This window comes from Bison bison, unplaced genomic scaffold, assembly GCF_000754665.1.
Source record: "Bison bison bison isolate TAMUID 2011002044 unplaced genomic scaffold, Bison_UMD1.0 scf7180017864466, whole genome shotgun sequence".
Lineage (NCBI taxonomy): Eukaryota > Metazoa > Chordata > Mammalia > Artiodactyla > Bovidae > Bison > Bison bison.
In genome coordinates, this window is record NW_011495027.1 from 14161443 (window position 1) to 14171573 (window position 10131).

A 10131-nucleotide genomic window follows, 5' to 3' on the forward strand; every position below is an offset into this window, starting at 1 on the left:
AGAATATCAAGTAAGCCAATCCTAAAGGAAATCAACCCTGAACATTCACTGGAAGGTCTGATGCTGAAGCTGAAGCTTCAATACTTGGACCACCTGATGCCAAGAGCTGACTTACTGGAAAAGACCCTGATCCTGGGAAAGATTGTAGGCAAAAGGAGAAGGGGGTGGCAGCAGATTAGATGGTTATATAGCATTACCAACTCAATGGCCATGGATTTGGGCAGACTTCAGGAGATAGTGGGACAGGGGAACCTGGTGAGCTACAGTCCATGAGATAGCAAAGAGTCAGACACAACTTAGTAACTGAACAACAGCAACAATACTCAAGATCACCATAAGTGAAGTCGCTCAGTCGTGTCCGACTCTTTGCCACCCCATGGACTGTAGTCTACCAGGCTCTCCAGGCAAGAACACTGGAGTGGGCTGCCATTTCCTTCTCCAGGAGATCTTCCCAACCCAGGGACTGAACCCTGGTCTCCAGCATTGTAGGCAGATGCTTTATTGCCTGAGCCACCAGAGAAGTCAACCTCGGTAGGGACGTTCTGTGTTGGCTTGAGCTGTCAAAGTCAGAATCCAAAGGTAGATTCTTGGCTGGAGGGAGCATCTTGTCCTGGGTCCTGCCCTGGGAAAATCACCGGAGAAGTGAGGACCCTCTCAGCTGCAGGGCTCCTGGACTCCTAAGGCTGCTTGGTGCTGGCTGCTGGGGTTCCCTTCTAACCAGTCAATCTGGGCCACCACAGACTAGCCGGAGGCAGCTGCCACCATTTCCAGCAACAAGAAACAGGTGGGCCATGCCCTGGCTAGAAAGAAAGAAAGTGCAGTTGCTCAGTCGTGTCCAACTGTTTGCAACACTATGGACTGTACCCTACGGACTGTACCCTACCAGGCTCCTCTGTCCATGGAATTTTCCAGGCCAGAGTACTGGAGTGGGTTGCCATTGCCTTCTCCAGGGGATCTTCCCAACACAGGGATCGAACCTGGGTCTCCCACATTGTAGGCAGATGCTTTACCATCTGAACTACCAGGGAAGGTGTTCTTTTTCAAGATCACCATATTGCATGGCAAATTCCTAAGGGTGTGCTTGCCTTTTTTTTTTTTTTTTTTTGAAGTACTTGTTGATGCTTCCCTGTATGTTTGTGAACAGAGCTATTAAAGGACTCTAACAAAATGCACAGGCTAGAGAATTAAAGATTTCATTTGAATCAGTTCTGAATATAAAAAACCAAAGGCCCCTGATATGATGCTGAAAATAGACTTGTGATAGAAATGATCGTGTGCAGTAAGAGTTATGGAACTTCTCTGGGAACAGGGTGTTGTACCTGTGACATCCTCTGTGTGCCAGAAAATAAACTTCATTTGGCAAAAACAGATGGAGAAAAATTACAGCATTAAAAATTAATAAAGTGGATATGCAGTGACTACAGGTTTTGGCAGAAGGTTGGCCCAGCCCATTGAATGGTTTTATGAGAGAGAGGCAGAACTTGCAATACCTTCATTTTGATTGTCTTCTGTGTGGGGGTGTTATTTTAATTTGTCAGTGCCTGTAGTTCTGACAGCTACTCAAGAAGATAAATGCTGGACATCTGGACAGCATTTTCTCTGGTGTAGAAGGGTCACAGTGTGGCTCTTCTTTACAATACTGAGCTTTTTTTTTTAACACAGGAAGAAAGAGCACTGTGTTAGACAGGAAGGAACAGCATTCAGGACCACCCCTACATCAAGATTGTTTTAGAGAAAGGAGACTGGCTGATAGAAGGAGACCTTCAAGTCTTTGACCAAATTTATTGGAATGAATGATCTTGATCAGTATTCCACTCTTACTGAGCTAAAGCAGATGTTTAAGGACCTGAATGCTGATGCTGTCTTTGTATTTAATTACAAAACCTAGTGTACAATGGACATGCTCTTTTAATGCGGGATACTCAAAAGCAACTTCTAGAGAGGGACTACAGGTTCCCTGTCTTTCTCCTTCACCCTGTTGGTGGCTGGACAAAAGATAATAATGTTCTTTTGATGTGGCACATGAAGCAGCAAGATGAACTGCTGGAGGAAGAAATCATGAATTCTGAAACAGCAGTGGTGACCATCTTCTATCAAGCATGCTGGACCAAATGTGGTCCAATAGCATTGCAGATTCTATTCTGCAATCTGGAATCAAGATTGCCGGGAGAAATATCAATAACCTCAGATATGCAGATGACTCCACCCTTATGGCAGAAAGTGAAGAGGAACTAAAAAGTTTCTTGATGAAAGTGAAAGAGGAGAGTGAAAAAGTTGGCTTAAAGCTCAACATTCAGAAAACGAAGATCATGGTATCTGGTCCCATAACTTCATGGCCAATAGATGGGGAAACAGTGGAAACAGTGTCAGATATTATTTTGGGGGGCTCCAAAATCACTGCAGATGGTGATTGGGGCCATGAAATTAAAAGACACTTACTCCTTGGAAGGAAAGTTATGACCAACCTAGATAGCATATTCAAAAGCAGAGATATTACTTTGCCAACAAAGGTCCGTCTAGTCAAGGCTATGGTTTTCCCAGTGGCCATGTATGCATGTGAGAGTTGGATTATGAAGAAAGCTGAGCATTGAAGAACTGATGCTTTTGAACTGTGGTGTTGGAGAAGACTCTTGAGAGCCCCTTGGACTGCAAGGAGATCCAACCTGTCCATCCTAAAGGAGATCAGTCCTGGGTGTTCTTTGGAAGGAATGATGCTAAAGCTGAAAATCCAGTACTTTGGCCACCTCATGTGAAGAGTTGACTCATCGGAAAACACTCTGATGCTGGGAGGGATTAGGGGCAGGAGGAAAAGGGGATGGCAGAGGATGAGATGGCTGGATGGCATCACCGACTCGATGGATGTGAGTTTGAGTGAACTCTGGGAGTTGGTGATGGACAGGGAGGCCTGGTGTGCTGCGATTCATGGGGTCGCAAAGAGTCGGACACGACTGAGGGACTGAACTGAACTGAACTGAACTGAGCATTGCAGAACACTGATGGTTTCAAGATTCAATGTTTATAATGTTGAGTGAGACCGCTGGCATATCTCATCCAGAAAACAGGGAAGGGTCTTTAACAGCCAACTCACTGTAGCAATTGTAGCAAGAAAAAGAAATGCAAGAAGGCAGAATGGTTGTCTGAGGAGGCCTTACAAATAGCTGAGAAAAGAAGAGAAGCTAAAGGCAAAGGAGAAAGGGAAAGGTAAACCCAATTGAATGCAAAGTTCCAAAGAATGGCAAGGAGAGATAAGAAAGCCTTCCTAAGTGAACAATGCAAAGAAATAGAAGAAAATAGAATGGGAAAGACTAGAGATCTCTTCAAGAAAATTAGAGATACCAAGGAAATAGTTTCATGCAAAGATGGGCACAATAATGGACAGAAATAGCAAGGACCTAACAAGCAAAAGAGTGTGAGAAAAGGTGGCAAGAATACACAGAAGAACTCTACAGAAAAGGTCTTAATGACCCAGATAACCATGATAGTATGGTCACTCACCTAGAGCCAGACATGCTGGAGTGTGAAGCTAAGTGGGCTTTAGGAAGAATTACTCAAACAAAACTACTAGGGGAGGTGATGGAATTCCAGCTGAGCTATTTCAAATTCTAAACGATGATGCTGTGAAAGTGCTGCACTCAATATGCCAGCAAATTTGGAAAACTCAGCAGTGGCCACAGGACTGGAAAAGGTCAGTTTTCACCCCAATCCTAAAGAAGGGCAATGCCAAAGAATGTTCAAACTACTGCACAGTTGCACTCATTTCGCAAGCTAGCAAAGCAATACTCAAAATCCTTCAAGCTAGGCTTCAACAATACATGAACTGAAAACTTCCAAATGACAAATTGGATTTAGAAAAGGCAAAGGAACCAAAGATCAAATTGCCAGCTTTCTCTGGATCATGGAAAAAGCAAGGGAATTCCTGAAAAACATCTACTTCTGCTTCATTGACTACACTAAAGACTTTATGTGGATCACAACAAACTGGAAATTTGAACAACAGAATGGGTCAAAACTGGGCAAGGAGTACAGCAAGGCTGTATATTGTCACCCTGCTTATTTAACTTCTATGCAGGGTACATCATGAAAAATGCTGAGCTGGATGAAGCTCAAGCTGGAATCAAGATTGATAGGAAAAGTATCAATAACTTCAGATATACAGATGCAGATGCCACCACCCTAATGGCAGAAAGTGAAGAGGAACCAAAGAGCTTCTATATGAAGGAGAAAGGAAAGTAAGAAAGCTGGCTTAAAATTTAAACTAAGATCATAGTATCTTGATCCATCTATTTATGGCAAATAGATGGGAGAAAATGGAAATAGGGGCACACTTTGTTTTCTTGGGCTCCAAAATCACTGGACTACAGACACAAAATTAAAAGATGCTTGCTCCTTGGAAGAAAGGCTATGACAAACCTAGACAGCATATTAAAAAACAGAGACATCATTTTGCCAACAAAGTTCTGTATAGTCAAAGCCATGGTTTTTCCAGTAGCCATGTACGGATGTAAGAGTTGGACCATAAAGAAGGCTGAAGACTGAAGAACATGATTTTGAGCTGTGGTGCTGGAGAAGACGCTTGAGAGTCCCTTGGACTGCAAAGAGATCAGACCAATCAATCCTAAATGAAGTTAATCCTGAATATTCATTGGAAGGACTGATGCTGAAGTTGAAGCTCCTATACTTTGGCAACCTAATGAGAAGAGCTGACTCACTGGAAAAGACCCTGATGCTGGGAAAGACTGAGGGCAGGAGAAGGCGACAACAGAGGATGAGATGTTTGGATGGCATCATAACCTCAATGGACATGAGTTTGAGCAAACTTCAGGAGATAGTAAAGGACAGGGAAGCCTGGCATGTTGCAGTCCATGGAATTGCAGAGTTGGATATGACTGACTGAGTGAAGAACAACAACAATGTGGAAAATGGATTGGAGAGTACAAAGAGAGGAAATTAGAGTGGAAAGGAAGCAATTGCAACAGATAAGACTCAAGATGATAAGAGTTGGACTGAAGTATGGGTAGTAATGACATAGAAACAAATTAATTTGACAATTATTTTGGAGGCAGGAATCATAGGGCTTCATAATGTATTGAATGTCAGTTACTTAAAGATAAGGGAAAGGTGAGAAAAATGACTTTACGTTTTCTGATTAGTAAACAAGATGTATAGTTGATCCAACAACAAGAAAGAGAACACTGGAGAAGAAGCTGTTTGTAGAGGAGGGTTTGGAGAAAGATGGGTCACAGTATACAACTAAATCTATTGAATTTAAGTATTAAATATGAAATAGACCTGTCAAGAGTTTATGTGCAAGCAAGAAACAGAGACTGACAGAAACTGGAGGTCCTATTGAGTAAGGTGAAAAGATTTTGTTTTTTTCCTAGTACTTTGGTTCCATTTCTACAGATCTGTCTGATAATTCTCATTCTGCAATTGTATCTTTCTGTTCCTTGAAATCAAAGAATATTTGAATAATAGTCAAGATATTTTTCCCTCTTCAGTCTCTAAGATCAAAATATCTATGCAGTATTTGAGGTAGAAATGTTTCAGTAACAGGTGAAAAAAAAAAATAAAAGCCTCTAAACTCAAAATTATTTAAACAACAAAGAGGATTACTGACTTAAGTAACTGAAAAGTCAGAATAAGTCTCGATCTCACACCTTAAATGAACTCTCCAAGGATCTTCTTTCTCATATCCTCTCTACTCTGGTCCTCTGATGGCTGTATCCCCGTTCTGCCCTGGTAGCCCTCTGGGAGTTCGAGGTTCTTCTGATAGTTTCAGCAGAATGTTTGGAACAGTTCTTCATCCTCAGGGAAGCAAGAATCCTCTTATAGTAGGTGTTGTACATCAGTTTCCTTTCACTGGCATGAACAAAAAACCTGCCTGACAATGTTGGAGATGTGGGTTCAATCCCTAGGTCAGAAAGATCTTCTGGAGAAGGAAATAGCAACCAACTCCAGTATTCTTGCCTGGGTAATTAGCAGGCTTTAGTGATTGGGGTCACAAAAGAGTTAAACACAACTTACTAAAGAACAACTACTCCAATCATTGTGACAAGATTAACAAATATTCCTTATTTTGTAATGGGATTACATCTCATGCATCATACATTGACAATATCAAAGTTGAAATGCATTTAATACACCTAGTATAAGAAAATTCATCTTAGCTTCAGTTCAGTTCAGTGCAGTCACTCAGTCGTGTCCAACTCTTTGCAACCTGATGAACTGCAGCACGCCATGCCTCCCTATCCATCACCAACTCCCGGAGTTCACTCAAACTCATGTCCATTGAGTTGGTGGTGCCATCCAGCCATCTCATCCTCTGTTGTCCCCTTCTCCTCCTGTTCCCAATCCGTCCCAGCATCAGAGACTTTTCCATTAAGTCAACTCTTTGCATGAGGTGGCCAAAGTATTGGAGTTTCGGCTTTAGCATTAGTCCTTCCAATGAACACCCGTTATTGATCTCCTCTAGAATGGACAGGTTGGATCTCTTTGCAGTCCAAGGGACTCTCAAGAGTCTTCTCCAACACCACAGTTCAAAAGCATCAATTCTTCAATGCTCAGCTTTCTTCATAATCCAACTCTCACATCCATACATGGCCACTGTAAAAACCATAGCCTTGACTAGATGACATTTGTTGGCAAAGTAATGTCTGTGATTTTTAATATGCTGTCTAGGTTGGTCATAACTTTCCTTCCAAGGAGTAAGCATCTTTTAATTTCATGGCTGCAGTCACCATCTGCAGTGATTTTGGAGCCCAGAAAAATGAAGTCTGACACTGTTTCCACTGTTTCCCCATCTATTTCCCATGAAGTGATGGGACCAGATGCCATGATCTTCGTTTTCTGAATGTTGAGCTTTAAGCCAACTTTTTCACTCTCCTCTTTCACCTTCATCAAAAGGCTTTTGAGTTCCTCTTCACTTTCTGCCATAAGGGTGATGTCATCTGTATATCTGAGGTTATTGATATTTCTCCCAGCAATCTTGATACTAGCTTGTGCTTCTTCCAGCCCAGTGTTTCCCATGATTTACTTTGCATATAAGTTAAATAAGCAAGGTGACAACATACAGCCTTGACGTACTCCTTTTCCTATTTGGAACTGGTCTGTTGTTCCATGTCCAGTTCTAACTGTTGCTTCCTGACCAGCATATAGGTTTCTCAAGAGGCAGGTCAGGTGGTCTGGAATTCCCATGTCTTTCAGAATTTTCCACAGTTTATTGTGATCCATACAGTCAAAGGCTTTGGCATAGTCAATTAAGCAGAAATAGGTGTTTTTCTGGCTTTTTCGATGATCCAGCAGATGTTGGCAATTTGATCTCTGGTTCCTCTGCCTTTTCTAAAACCAGCTTGAACATCTGGAAGTTCACAGTTCATGTACTGCTGAAGCCTGGCTTGGAGAATTTTGAGCATTACTTTACAAGCTTGTGAGATGAGTGCAATTGTGCAGTAGTTTGAGCATTCTTTGGCATTGCCTTTCTTTGGGATTGGAATGAAAACTGACCTTTTCCAGTCCTGTGGCCACTGCTGAGTTTTCCAGATTTGCTGGCATATTGAGTGCAGCACTTTCACAGCATCTTTCAGGATTTGAAATAGCTCAACTGGAATTCCATCGCCTCCTCTAGCTTTGTTCGTAGTGACGCTTTCTGAGGCCCACTTGACTTCACATTCCAGGATGTCTGGCTCCAGATGAGTGACCACACCATCATGATTATCTTGGTCATGAAGATCTTTTTTGTTCAGTTCTTCTGTGTGTTCTTAGCTTAGCTTAGCATAATTTAAACAAGGTCAAAAATCATATATAAAAAACTAATAAAGAGAAACTTCAATTAAATAGAGTTGGGAGACCAGAAAAGTGATCTCTTGACTTTAGATCCTAGCCAGGTACAAAAAGTAGACTTCTCCTACTTCTTGGAAAGGACTCAGCCACTAAAAAAACCAAAGACTCTTTGTTTACTATAGCCCTCCCAACTTCCTCCTGTGAAATTGTAAAGGTAGTGTCTTACAGTTCCTCCATATATTTTAAACTGTTGCTATCATCATATTTAGATCTTTAATCCACACAAAATTAATTATGGTCTTTCATTAGAGAGCTTTTCTTTTTGCTATATTAATAATAAAATCTCTGAATACTATTTAATCAATAGCTTATCCTCCACTGGTAGGCATTGGTTCCTCTGTCATATATAAGCTTTCCATTCAAACACTGATCTATTTCAAGTCTCTGTTCAATTCCATTGGTGTATTTATCTTTCCCAGAACAATGCATGCTGCCATTATTGTTTATAGGTTTATAGCTTACATTAAGTATTTTTATATGTAAGGAGATCTCCTTTTGTTGTACTTCTTCCAAATTATTGTGGATATTTCATCTTTGGGATTTCCATATACATGTTTTATAATCATCTTGTCAAGTTCCATGTAGATTAAAAAAAAAAAAAGATTTTGATTGGAATTTTTAATTTCACTGGCTCAGATATCCAGTTTTGGTATCGGTGGAGATGGTGAGGCTTAGATATTAATTATTGATTCATTTCTTTTGATCACTGAGAATTAGTCAGGATTTTAATTCTTCTGAATCACTATTGGCTAGTTACATTTCTCTAGAAAATTGAACATTTTGTCTTAAGTTTTCAAACGTAATGACATAAGATCTTTTAAAAAATATCTTCTCTTTCTGTTTACATGGTTAGGACTTTTTCTCTGTTCATGTGCTTATTTGATGGATTTTCTCTTTCTTGCTTGCTCAATCTTGCCAGAAGGTGTCTATTTTATTAGATTTTTCAAAAATGAGTGTTTGGCTCTGTGGATCCTCTCTATTTTATCTTTTTTCTATTCAATTAATTTCTCCTCTTATTATTTAATTCTTTCAACTTCCTTTCATTTTATTCTGCTGTTCTTTTTCTAACTGCTTTGAGTTGAATAATTAGGTCATCAATTTTCAAACTTTATAAGTAACAAGTGTTGAAGGCAGGAGGAGAAAGGAGCAGCAGAGGATGAGATGATTGAATGGCATCACTGATTCAATGGACATGAGTCTGAGCAAATTCCAGGAGGTGGTGAAGGACAGGGAAGCCTGGTGTGCTTCAGTTCATGGGGTCACAAAGAGTTGGACACAACTTACAACTGAACAACAACAAATAATGTTAAAATTATTTTAAGTAATGCTTTTCCTACATCTCCTTACTTTTAGATATTTCATCAATTTTCAATCCTAAATATTTTCTAATGTTCATCATTATTCCTGTTTAGAACCAAAAATTATTTGAAAGGGTCTTTTATTATAATTTCCAAGTTCAGTTCTGTTCAGTCTCTCAGTCGTGTCTGACTCTTTGCGTCTCCATGAACCACAGCATGCTAGCCCTCCCTGTCCATCACCAATTCCTGGAGTCCACCCAAATCCATGTCCATTGAGTTGGTGATGCCATCCAACCATCTCATCTTCTGTCATCCCCTTCTCCTCCTGCCCTCAATCTTTTCCAATATCAGGGTCTTTTCAAATGAGTCAGCACTTCACATCAGGCGGCCAAAGTATTGGAGTTTCAGCTTCAGCATCAGTCCTACCAATGAACACCCAGGACTGGTCTCCTTTAGGATGGACTGGTTGGACCTCCTTGCAGTCCAAGGGACTCTCAAGAGTCTTCTCCAACACCACAGTTCAAAAGCATCAATTCTTCGGCACTCAGCTTTCTTTATACTCCAACTCTCACATCCATACATGACCACTGGAAAAACTATGGCCTTGACAAGACAGACCTTTGTTAACAAAGTAATGTCTCTGCTTTTTAATATGCTATCTAGGTTGGTCATAACTTTCCTTCCAAGGAGTAAACATCTTTTAATTTCATGGCTTCAGTCACCATCTGCAGTGATTTTGGAGCCCAGAAAAATAAAGTCAGCCACTGTTTCCACTGTTTCCCCATCTATTTCCCATGAAGTGATGAGACCAGATGCCTTGATCTTAGTTTTCTGAATGTTGAGCTTTAAGCCAACTTTTTCACTCTCCTCTTTCACTTTCATCAAGAGGCTCTTTAGTTCTTCTTCCTTTCTGCCATAAGGGTGGTGTCATCTGCATATCTGAGGTTATTGATATTTCTCCCAGCAATCTTGATTCCAGCTTGTGCTTCCTCCA

At 40.7% G+C, this 10131-nt stretch overlaps 1 pseudogene; it reads left to right on the top strand.

The window, feature by feature from the left end:
* Positions 1 to 1266: 1266 nt before the first annotated feature.
* Positions 1267 to 10131, top strand: part of LOC105003381 — a 43625-nt pseudogene continuing 34760 nt past the window's right edge.